The 12244-nt window shown below is 37.5% G+C and overlaps 1 non-coding gene across 1 annotated transcript; it reads right to left on the bottom strand.

The window, feature by feature from the left end:
- Positions 1-6560: 6560 nt before the first annotated feature.
- Positions 6561-6666, bottom strand: LOC122025861. The gene has a single exon (XR_006123885.1). It is a non-coding gene; the product is annotated as a small nucleolar RNA R71 (small nucleolar RNA).
- Positions 6667-12244: the final 5578 nt, after the last annotated feature.

The raw sequence follows: 12244 nt of genomic DNA, 5'->3' as shown, positions 1-12244 counted from the left end.
CCATGTGTTGAAATCACCCTCCTCGTAACACCTTCTTGAGTAGACCTTCCACCGCTTCATTTTGTACATTACAAATATGAAACTCGGGTTACATTCGAGTCTAAAATCTATTTACAATAGGAACATAAGAAAAGAGGCACAACGCGCAGGTCGCATATCATATACAGTATGCACAACACAAAAATGGCGCGCAGGCCATATTATGAATTACAAAACAATTTTTATCCAATCAAATTGGGGTTTTTTGGCCATGACCATCACAATATCATACATAATTCTAAATTATGTATTTTACATAAATTTCTATAATTTTACTACTATTTTTATCAATTTTATGAGTCACAACTTCCCGACGGTCCCGATTAGCGATTTTCGGGCGCGATCACGGGATAATGCCCCTTGCGGGGTTAGAGGAAGCGCCCTTACTCACGAAATGAATATCATGAGTATCCCATCTTGATCTAACAATGCCTTAAGCCACTGTCCCAAAATAATTTGGGCGAGATCTTGCCGTTTCGGAAGATTTTCCTCGGTAGTTGAAGCCTACAAGTGTCCAAGCACTTGTTGCTTTGCCTCTACGAGAAAATTACTCACAAAATCCATAAAAATAGTAAACTTACATAAACTTACAGATCTGAAGCATTTAAAAAAAAAACAAATACAAAACATGTACACGCTTCGCACGTGGCTCTGATACCACTATTGGGACTTTCGAGCCGCAAAAACTGCTTTTCGCGTTGCGTAAAGCTCGAAGTTTTGCCACGGATCCATGCAAAGATAAATAAAAGAAATTCATGTACATGTTTGTTTATCCTAGATCTACCTTAGATCTACATGATAAGAGTGTTACCCTTGTCGCGATGCCTTTCGCTTATCCCGCTCGTCCAAACGGTTGCCGGATCACATTGAGTGTCAAGTGTACACTCCTCTACACGTATCCACACAGACAAAAGGTGGAGAAAACCCACTTAGAGTGTGCTAGCACCATTGAATGGTTTTGGCAATGGAGGAGAGGGAGAGAACAAGAGAAGAGAGGAGGAAGAAGAAGAAGTTACAACAAGCACAAATGCTTGCACTAAAGTGGCCGACCACATAAAGGAGGGTTTTAAACCTCCATGTAATACCAAGAGTCATGGCTCTTGGTCTTCCTCATGAGGTGGCACACTATGATGTAGCCTTGATGATGTGGAACGCCATCATTGGCGGACCCCATGCCAAGTCACAATGAGGTGGCATTTGGTCAAGTCAAACTTGACCCTTCATCTCCCCTCTCAAGTCAAGTCAAACTTGACCTTTTTATCTCCCATGGTTGATCAAATCTAACCATTGATTCAAGTCAATTTAATTTAATGAATCTCTATTCATTGGTTTAAATTGACTCAATGAATCATAATCTAAATTAGACTCATTCTACACATGAATCAAATTGAGTCCAACTCAATTAGTCTAATTTGGATTACTCTTAATCCAATTTAGTTCATCATATGAACCTAATCCTCTTGGTCCATCATATGAACCTAATCTCCATCTAATTGCCCTTTGTGTGTGACCCTATAGGTTCTTGTAAGGTTAGCAATGCTCCTAAACTCATTTAGAAACATAAGTAATGAGAGGTATCTAGCAACACATCATTACTACCCAAGTTACAAGAATGTTGAGATCCATGATGTGAGTAGATTGTATACACTTATTGACATGTTTTGATGCACATTTACATACTTTGAGCATGCTTGATCTTTGCATTTTCGTACTTTTAGCTTTCCTTTTTAGCATATTTACTCTCTTTGTTCGGAGATCTGCTTTTGTGCATTTTCTATACACAGGAGTCGAAATTGGTGAAGATTTCATATTCGAAGCCAAATCTGTGAGCAAAGAAAAGGGAAGAATGTGCCCTACTTGAACCACACACTGCCCTGCTTTGGGGGTTGCCCTGGCCGTGTTGAGATCACTGGCTAGAAGGTTGCAGCAGGAAACGAAGAGGTCATGGCCGTGTGAACCTCACATAGCCGTGCAAGGATCTGAAGAACCCAGATTGAGAAGGAGCCTAGGTCGTGTGCACCACACGACCATGTGAGTTTTCCAGAGCAAGGAGAAGCCTCGACCGTGTTTCTCACACGGCCGTGTGAGGTTCTCAGTGGCAAGGAAGGAAGCAGGCTGTGTGTATCACACGGCCGTGTCAGATTTCCAGAGGCTAAGACAGTTCAGGCCGTGTAGATCTACACGGCCGTGTAAAGGGGCTATTGGGGATGATTACCACGGTCGTGTCTCACACACGGCCATGCAAGGCTAGCAGAGAGGAGAGTGGGCAGGGCTGTGTGAACCTCACACGGCCGTGCCACGGGGCCGTGTGGCGCCCAAACTTCACCTCTATTTAAACCCTTCTTCAAGATTTGAAAGGGGATCTTCTCCCCCTTGGGAGAGAGCGAGATTTGGGTCTTTCCTTCCAATCTTGGGAGGATTTCTGGGTGATCTAAGGTGGATCTTCAACGGAATCGACTCCGGGAGCGTGGATTGGATCCGAAGACAAAGCTTCATCTTAGATAAGTTTTCTTTCTCTCCTCTTCTTTGATTGGGGATCAAGAAATGCTTGTAATCTTTGTATTTTCAGATTTCTCTCTTCGATTCATGGAGTAGATCTCTTTGTTTTAGGATGGAGGGAGTATTTGTATGATGAATTAATGTAAACTCTTGCGGATTTGCCATTTTCTTGTTTCTATGATATTGTCTTGTTTGTATCAATTGAATCTTGAATGAATCATTGTGTTGTGGACCTAATTCACATTCTTGATTGATTGTTTGAATGTGTTGGACTGTATACTTAAAAGTTTAGCTTTTGTACACATTTATTTTGAAATAAACAATCACATTGGTCAAATGTTTACATTTATTTGTTAAATGTAATTGTTCAATTAATTTATATAGTAGATAACATGGAGTGTGGAGTCACACTTAGAAGATCATGTTGTCGGTTCTCTATAAATTATAAATAGTTGCTCACGACTAAGATGGAAAGGAACAAACCATCAGAATAGACGTAGTGTAATTAAGTATTAGTTTATCTTGACTAATAAATTACACTGATACACCTTAAGTGTATTGAGTAGGATCATTTAGGTAAGTTCTTTTTGTATCGACTTAGTAAAAGAACTAGACCTTAGTTATTATGGAAGTGTGTGCTCTTAATCCTAATATAATAATAAGCATGTATATTTAATATTTATTTCTTTGACTTATCAAAGGGTGAGGTTTAGCTCGATAAATCAATATGCCCGATAAGTTGGAAAATGATATTACTTATAGTATGTGTTGTTGATTATAGAAGGAATCTGTGTCCTAGTTATCTAGGTTGAGAATGTCCCCAAGAGAAGCTCATAAGGATTGCCATGTTAAACCCTGCAGGTAGACCTAGTCCAACATGACAATAAAGTTGAGTGGTACTACTCTTGGAGTTAGATATTAATTAAATGAGTTGTCAGTAACTCACTTAATTAGTGGGCATTCGTAATCTTAAACACAGGGAGACTAACACACTCATGATAAGAAGGAGCCCATAATGTAATTTGGGATTGGTGCGGTAGTGCGGTAATAACTCTCTAGTGGAATGAGTTATTATCGATGAACTTGAGTTGTGTGTTCGGGGTGAGCACGGGATACTCAAGCTCATCGGAAGGCCAAAACTAATTTCTCCTCTAGGTCCTTGTTGTAGCCTCAATAAAGCCTCAAGTCCATCCAAAGAAAAGCCTATCTTGGTGTCCAAGAAGGGGCCGGTTCATTGCTTGGTGACCAAGCAATGGACGGCCACATATTCTCTAGAAATGGCCGGCCCTTGCCTTGGGCAAGGGGGCCGACCGCAATATTTAAATTTGCAAGGTTGTTTTTGAATTTTTAAATTTCCTCAGATATTTACAATTTATAAAAAGAGAGATTTTAAAAATTTATAAAATTTTCCTAATTTAAATTAGGCCACAAGGTTTTAAAAGAGAGTTGTAAAATTTATAAAACTTTCTTTTAAAAAGAAATATTATTAGAGATGTTTTAAATTTTAAAACTTTCCTTTTAATATCCACATTAAAAAAAAAAGAAAAGAGAGAGTTTGTAAAATTTTATTAGAAGTTTTCTTCTTTTAAAATTTTATAAAAAATTTTTATTTTCTTTCCCTTTTAATAAGTGGCTGGCCACCTTGCTTGGTGCCCAAGCAAGGGGCCAGTCAAATAATTAAACATCAACAAATAGTTGTTTAATTAATAAATCAATCTAGGATTGATTAATTAAAAGGAAAGAAAAAGAAAAAAAAAGAAAATAGGAATGAGTCTAATTTTTTATAAAACTCTTTCCATAATTTTTCGTTGGGAAACTAATATAAAAAGGGGGGAAGGGGAGGCCTTGAAGAACATAACAATTGATATTGTGTTGTTGGAGATCATCAAGTGGCCGACCCCTCTCCCTCTCTTCCCTTTGCTCTCTTTTGCTTCTTTGTGGTGGTGGTGGCCGAATTCTAGAGAAGGAGGAGAAGCTTTCCGAGTGGTGTTCATCTTGGAGGATCGTCGCCCACACGACGTCCAAGAGGAGGCGAGGGATACGGTAGAAGATCTCGAGGTTTTTAGCATACAAGGAAGAGGTATAACTAGTATTTAATTTTTGCATCATACTAGTTAATTTTTCTTTGTATAAATACCAAATACAAGAGGCATTCGATTCTTGTTTTTCGAATTTAATTTCGATGTTGTGTTCTTTTTCTTTTTTCCTTGTGATTTGATTGTTCTTTTTGGTTAACCTAGAGTTATATAAGGAAATTAAATACTAACTTTCCTTAAAAGGCTTTGTATAGTCGGTGGTGGTTGCTCCCATATCCAAGAAGGCCAAGTGCCTCGCCATGCAGTACTGGAAGCCAATTTTGGAAACTAATATTTAATTGAATTTATAACCTAGGTGATTTGGATCAAACGTGTTAAGTTCCGCAGGAGATCGAAATCTAAACCTAAAAGAACATATAAGTTAAACTTGGAATCAAACATGTTAAGTTCCGCAGGAGATACAAGTTTAACTCATAAGAACACATGGTAGCTAGGAAAGGTTCAGATCACGTACAAAATTTTTGTACAGTGGAGCCATTGGGTTTTCCGAGTAGCGACCAACAAAATGTCCTATGGATCTTGTAGAGATTATCTCCCACTCGATTTTCCGAGGGAAGCACGCGAAAGGTGCAAGCCCGTGTAAGGACATTTGAGGGATAAGATTTAGGGAGAAATAGGGTAATTCAAGAGGGTAGGATAGATTTAGGGATTAATCTTTATATCTTATGGGGTTGAGAAGTATGATCTTTGTGTTGATTATCCGAGGGATCTTCGTGATAGGAACATGCCCGTGTAAGGACAACACAAGTTCATATCTAATTGATTACATTTAGGTATAGATTTCAGTCCTAAGTCGGTTGTCTATTGCAAGAGAGAACCGACAACCTTCTATAAATGTTGGACAATTGAGAAATAGAGTTTGGTAGATCATTTACATTGAGGAATCTTACAAAGAAACCAAAACTCCTAGAACATTCCTTTATCATAGCCCATAATCTTGTTTGTTGATCTTGTATTTCTATGTCTACTTCTCATTAGTTACATTTAGCTTTTGGAAACCAATTGATTAGTTGTTCAGCTAACTCGTGTTAAAACATTTCTAGTGCTTATTTCAGTCCCTGTGGATACGATAATCTTTTATATTATTTGTGACATTTCCGTACACTTGTGGAGAGCGAACAAGTTTTTGACACCGTTGCCGGGGACTGCGCTATAACATTAGGGATTATTAATTGAGTTAGACTAAACATAACTTTTCTTTCTTTATCATTAGTATAATTGTAACTAATCTTTAGAATTCTATTTTTCTTGTATTCTTTTCTACTTTTTGTAAATTTTTCTTGTTGCTATTCTAATTCTACATTCTTGATTTCTAGCATTCTAGTCTAGCTTTTCTCTGTTCTTCTTTTGTAAACATATCTTGTTAGTTGATTAGCATATGAATTATTTTAGACATTTTTCTTTTTCCTTTTGTCTTTTCTTTCTTGTTTTCATTATGCACTTTCTTTCTTGTAATTTAAATTTTGCATTTTCTTTCTTGTTTTTCATATTGCATTTTATTTCTTGTCTTTGATTCTTGATAATTTTTTTTTCTTGAATATCCATGAGCACTAACATGTCAAGCAGGCCCATGAGAAATTTTTCTATACCCTTTTCTGTAAGATTTTTATCTCCCATTGTGCAACCTCAAATTGAAGCAGAAAGTTTCCAACTAGACCCAGAGATAATTTTCATGATACAAGGTCACAAATTTGGAGGAGAAGTATCAGAAAGTCCTATCTGCATCTTGAAACAATTTTAGAGATTTGTGATTTGGTGAAATGTGAAGGAGTATCAGCAGATGCAGTTCGATTGATGGCATTTCCTTTCAGTATCAAGGATAAAGCAAGGACTTGGCTATATTCTCTCTGTCCTCAAAGCATCACAAGTTGGGAACAATTGGAGAAGCAATTTCTGATTCATTTTTCCCTCCAAGTAGAACAGTGCATGTGAGGAATTGCATAATAAATTTTGCTCAAGCATATGGAGAATCATTATTTGAAGCATGGGATAGATTCAAGAGTCTTCAAAGACAGTGCCCTCATCATGATTTTGAAAAATGGTTGATTTTGCACATATTCTATGGGGTAATTTATTTCTCAGACAAGAGTTTATTGGATTCATCAGCTGGAGGTTCTTTTATGGACAAAAGTGTAGATGAAGCTTATTCATTAATTGATCAAGTGACATTGAACCTCCATGAATGGTCGAACAAAAGTTGAATGGAATTTCCCTCAGATATTCAAGAAGTGCAAGCCATAAATGTAAGAGAGCCTGTCAAACAAAATGAAGTTCAACCATCTAAAAATGTTGAAATTCACAAGTCACAGATTGAGGAGTTCAAACATTTGGGGGCAAAGCTTGATAGTATTGTTTCAAAATGGTTTAAAGAAGATCCCCCTCCTACATAGTTAAGATCTAATGGAAAGTGTGATGATGTTGGGTTAAGAAGTAGCAAAAATCATGAAGAATTTCTGAAGAATGACATGTTTAGAATTGTGGAGAAGAATAATAGAAGATCACAAGAACTCAGTTCCATTTCTCTAGGAAGTTCCCAAAGGTCACAAGTACCTTTCCCTCAACGATTAATCACACCAACACTAGATAAGCAAGTTGGACCTCCTCCAAAAGCTCAAAGGGGATTTGGGAAAAAGGAAGTTCAGTCTTTCCCAGGACCTTCACTAAGGGTTCCTTTTCCACAAAGGTTAGTGGGGGTCAATGAAAAAAAAGACTTTGGCAAATCCTGTGACATAATATGGTTGAGTGCAAATTTTTGAATGTATATGAAGATGAGGACTCTTCAGATGAGGATTTTATTGATAATGCAGTGGTAAATAAGTTTTCAGATCTATCTCCAAATTTTATAAAGTGTTATAGTGACATTGAATTTTCAGATGATGAATGTGATGTGATAGATCAACTTAAAACTGCAAGTGAAGTTATTGATCTTCTTGTTATTGATTCTCCTATTGAGGATATAGATGTTGATTTATTTTTTGATGTATGTGTTGATGATGATGATATGGAAGAATGTGTAGGGAGCTGTGTTGTGGAAGCAGCATCTCAAGAATCACCACCTTTGTCCACATAACCCTTAGAGGTTGCAAGATTTGAGCATGTTGTGGAACAATGTGTAGGGACTCATGTAGATATAGCAGAGTCTCAAGAATCACCATCTTTGATATCGCCAACACCTGAGCCCGAGCCAGAACCATCTTTTGATTCAGAGGAAGTCACATCTACATGTTTAGAAATTTCAGGTATTTCTCAGCAAAGTAAGGTTAGTATTTCTTGTGATCTTTTGGAAAATTTTATAGAGGTACCTATCATTGACTTTGTTGGATGTGATTTAATTTTTATTTCTTATTCTACTTATCTTAATATGGTTATGACTCTATCTTATCTAATATGTTTGTGGGAGATTTGTATTTTCTTTGCATGTGCAGATTTCACTTGGGCTAATAATTGGAAGCTCAATCTGAACCGTCTTCGACCACCTGAAAGAACTTTAAAGAAGACGAAGATGGAGAGAGCGATACTTCACTTTTTAACTCCTATATTGAAAGCTCCCTCCATAATAAGAGCCCTTGGTAGGAGGGTGTTGAAATATCTTACCCCTCCAAGAGCAAGATTTAGATGAATCTAATGAGGTGGTAGAGCTAATGACCTTAAACAAGTGCTTCTTGGGAGGCAACCGAAGTTCATTTTCCTTATTTTCTTTTATGTTTTTAGTTCTTTCTTTATAATAAACATGTATCCTCTATTTAATTTTTCTTATCTATCTTATTTTTATAGAATTCAAAGTTGTGGAGGAATGTGAGCATTGGATAGAGGAGTATTTTTAAAACATGAATGTCAACCATTTGGAGCTCATCGCTTGGTAACTTCTCTAAATTTCATAAATCTTCTCCACATTATTTCTAGTTTTCATTGGGACAATGAAAAGTTTAAGTCTTGGGGGGATGCATTAGATGCATTTGATTTAGTTTAGTTTTTGCATAATAAATTTTTTGTTTTTTGCTAGTTGTATCATTCATCATATCATGATTGTTTGTTCCTTAATGCAAAATACTAGCACGTTTATTATCTAGATTCATGATGCTTTAAATGATGCTAGTAGTAAGCCTAGTGTACCTCTTTTCTCTATCTTGAGTAGCATGAAATAAGCTAAGTATCTTTTGGAGATAAGTTTTAGTCTTGGCTTGACCTTAAGAATCTTACTTTCACTACACTTTGACTTGATGCTTGAATGGTTGATATCATTGAAATAGTCATGATTCATCTTGTTTGTTTAGTACTTGGTTTCCATGGTGATTTTTCAAATTTCATTTTGATTACTGGATGAGGCTCAACTCATGCAAGCTCATTTGGAAAAATCAAAATATCCCAACATTTGTGCTGAAAGTACACTTGTGAAATAAGATTTGCACAATGTAAATGCTTATGAAAAAAAAAGGCAATGAAAAAAATGGTGAATATGGGATATAAAAAACGGTTGTCATGAGTGGAATCTAGCAAGTCACCCTTTGAGACCGAGTTAGGTTACTGGGGAAATGACTGCTTAGCTTCTCTTGAGATTGAGCACGCCTTTGAGACCATGGGTTGATTGAGAAATAGGAACCAAGTATTTGGCAAGTAAGTGCCTATCACTGGTTACTTGTCCATCACTGGAAACATTAGAAATTCAAATTTGATGACGACTTGACTAGGACATAGATTGAAACTTGAAGAGTTTTGAGTTGTCTTTGCACTGTGCACAAGATACTTATGCTTGAGCCATACTTGACTTTGTTTTCATGATCATGCTGGTTATTGAAACTTTTTGATAGAGTTAGGAAAGTACATTATGATTTATGAATGTGTTGTAGAACATATGAATGTAGATTGCAGCATTTTACTTGAGGACAAGTAAAGATTTAAGTCTGGGGGTGTGATGTGCGTAGATTGTATACACTTATTGGTTGTTTTGACGCACATTCACATACTTTGAGCATGCTTGATCTATGTATTTTCGTACTTTTAGCTTTCCTTTTTAGCATATTTACCCTCTTTATTTGGAGATCTGCTTTTATGCATTTTCTGTACACAGGAGTCGAAATTGGTGAAGATTTCGTGTTCGAAGCCAAATCTGTGAGCAAAGTAAAGGGAAGAAGGTGCCCTACCTGAACCACACACTGCCTTGCTTTGGGGGTTGCCCAGGCCGTGTGGAGATCACGGGCCAGAAGGCTGCATCAGGAAACGAAGAGGTCATGGCCGTGTGAACCTCACACGGCCGTGCAAGGATCTGAAGAACCCAGATTGAGAAGGAGCCTAGGTCGTGTGCACCACACGTCCATGTGAGTTTTCCAGAGTAAGGAGAAGCCTCGGCCGTGTGTCTCACACGGTCGTGCGAGGTTCTCAGTGGCAAGGAAGGAAGCAGACCGTGTTCATCACACGGCCATGTCAGATTTCCAGAGGCTAAGACAGTTCATGCCGTGTAGATCTACACGGCCGTGTAAAGGGGCTATTGGGGATGTTTGCCATGACCGTGTCTCACACACGGCCGTGCAAGGCTGGCAGAGAGGAGAGTGGGCAGGGCCGTGTGGCGCCCATACTTCACTTCTATTTAAACCCTTCTTCAAGATTTAAAAGGGGATCTTCTCCCCCTTGGGAGAGAGCGAGATTTGGGTCTTTCCTTCTAATCTTGGGAGGATTTCTGGGCGATCTAAGGTGGATCTTCAACGGAATCGACTCTGGGAGCGTGGATTGGATCCGAAGACCAAGCTTCATCTTAGATAAGTTTTCTTTCTCTCCTCTTCTTGGATTGGGGATCAAGAAATGCTTGTAATCTTTGTATTTTTGGATTTCTCTCTTCGATTCATGGAGTAGATCTCTTTGTTTTAGGATGGAGGGAGTATTTGTATGATGAATTGATGTAAACTCTTGTGGATTTGCCATTTCCTTGTTTCTATGATATTATCTTGTTTGTATCAATTCAATCTTGAATGAATCATTGTGTTGTTGACCTAATTCACATTCTTGATTGATTGTTTGAATGTCCTATGGATCTTGTAGAGATTATCTCCCACTCGATTTTCCGAGGGAAGCACGCAAAAGGTGCAAGCCCGTGTAAGGACATTTGAGGGATACGATTTAGGGAGAAATAGGATAATTCAAGAGGGTAGGATAGATTTAGGGATTAATCTTTATATCTTATAGGGTTGAGAAGTATGATCTTTGTGTTGATTATCCGAGGGATCTTCGTGACAGGAACATGCCCGTGTAAGGACAACACAAGTTCATATCTAATTGATCACATTTAGGTATATATTTCAATCCTAAGCCAGTTGTCTATTGCAAGAGAGAACCGGCAACCTTCTATAAATGTTGGACAATTGAGAAATAGGGTTTGGTAGATCATTTACATTGAAGAATCTTACAAAGAAACCAAAACTCCTAGAACATTCCTTTATCATAGCCCATAATCTTGTTTGTTGATCTTGTATTTCTATGTCTACTTCTCAGTAGTTACATTTAGCTTTTGGAAACCAATTGATTAGTTGTTCAGCTAACTCATGTTGAAACATTTCTAGTGCTTATTTCAGTCCCTGTTGATACGATAATCTTTTATATTACTTGCGACATTTCCGTACACTTGGGGAGAGCGAACAATCCCACATCACCATTGTGACTACTAATTGTGACTCTCACAATATGTGATAATGTCCTTCTATCCTAGACATCTAAATTGATCAATTGAGGCATAGACTGTGTCATCCTCTAATCAATTTATGTCTTGAACTCCAAGTAGACTCACTATAATCAAATGAGCTTAATATCTCATATTGACTCGTTTGGGCATGGCCATGCACTTAGTGGTCTCACTCTATCAGGAATCATGATGTCACTGCTGTCATATAGGAGGGATAGATCTCATCTACATCACTCACATCACTCCGCATAATTTGTTACATACCCAGTAATCACTTTTATAGTCCACCCATTTACGGGTGACGTTTGATGAAGCCAAAGTATGCAACTCCTTATGTAGGGAACCATGGTGACTTCAAGTCCAAGGATTGATAGTCTTACTAATAGTCACATGAGAAAGTATATGACACTAATATAACGATCCATGATACTTTCTCATAGCGGGTCATTCAGTATACATTCTCGAATGCATACTCATGTGTCAACTTGATATCTCTATATCCATGACTTGTGAGATCAAGTCATCGAGTTGACCTACATGCTAGTCTCATCGTATTAACATTGTCCCTGAATGTTAATACTTGACTAGGAATGATTAAGAGTAGTGTTCTCTATATCATCTTATTATCGATTCAACCAATCGATTGATATAGATAAGAACCTTCTACTCAAGGACGTTATTATACTTAGTTATTTGGCACCAATACAAGTAAGTATAATAACCATAAAGAAATGACTTTATAAATATATAGGAATATGATACATCAAGTCCATACAACAATCATCACATGATTGGCTCTAGGGCTCTCACTAATAGTTTCCTCCCCATCGGAGTCACTACTATTATTTGTGTGACTGAAGAAAAACTAACTATTAATTTGTCATAAAGTTAGGATGACAAGATATTAAAATTAATGGGTAAACCCCCTCTTACAAATGTT

Source organism: Zingiber officinale, chromosome 9B (genome assembly GCF_018446385.1).
Source record: "Zingiber officinale cultivar Zhangliang chromosome 9B, Zo_v1.1, whole genome shotgun sequence".
Classification (NCBI taxonomy): Eukaryota; Viridiplantae; Streptophyta; class Magnoliopsida; order Zingiberales; family Zingiberaceae; genus Zingiber; species Zingiber officinale.
The sequence above is the reverse complement of the archived record's forward strand: the minus strand, read 5'-3'. Positions and strand labels throughout refer to the sequence as shown.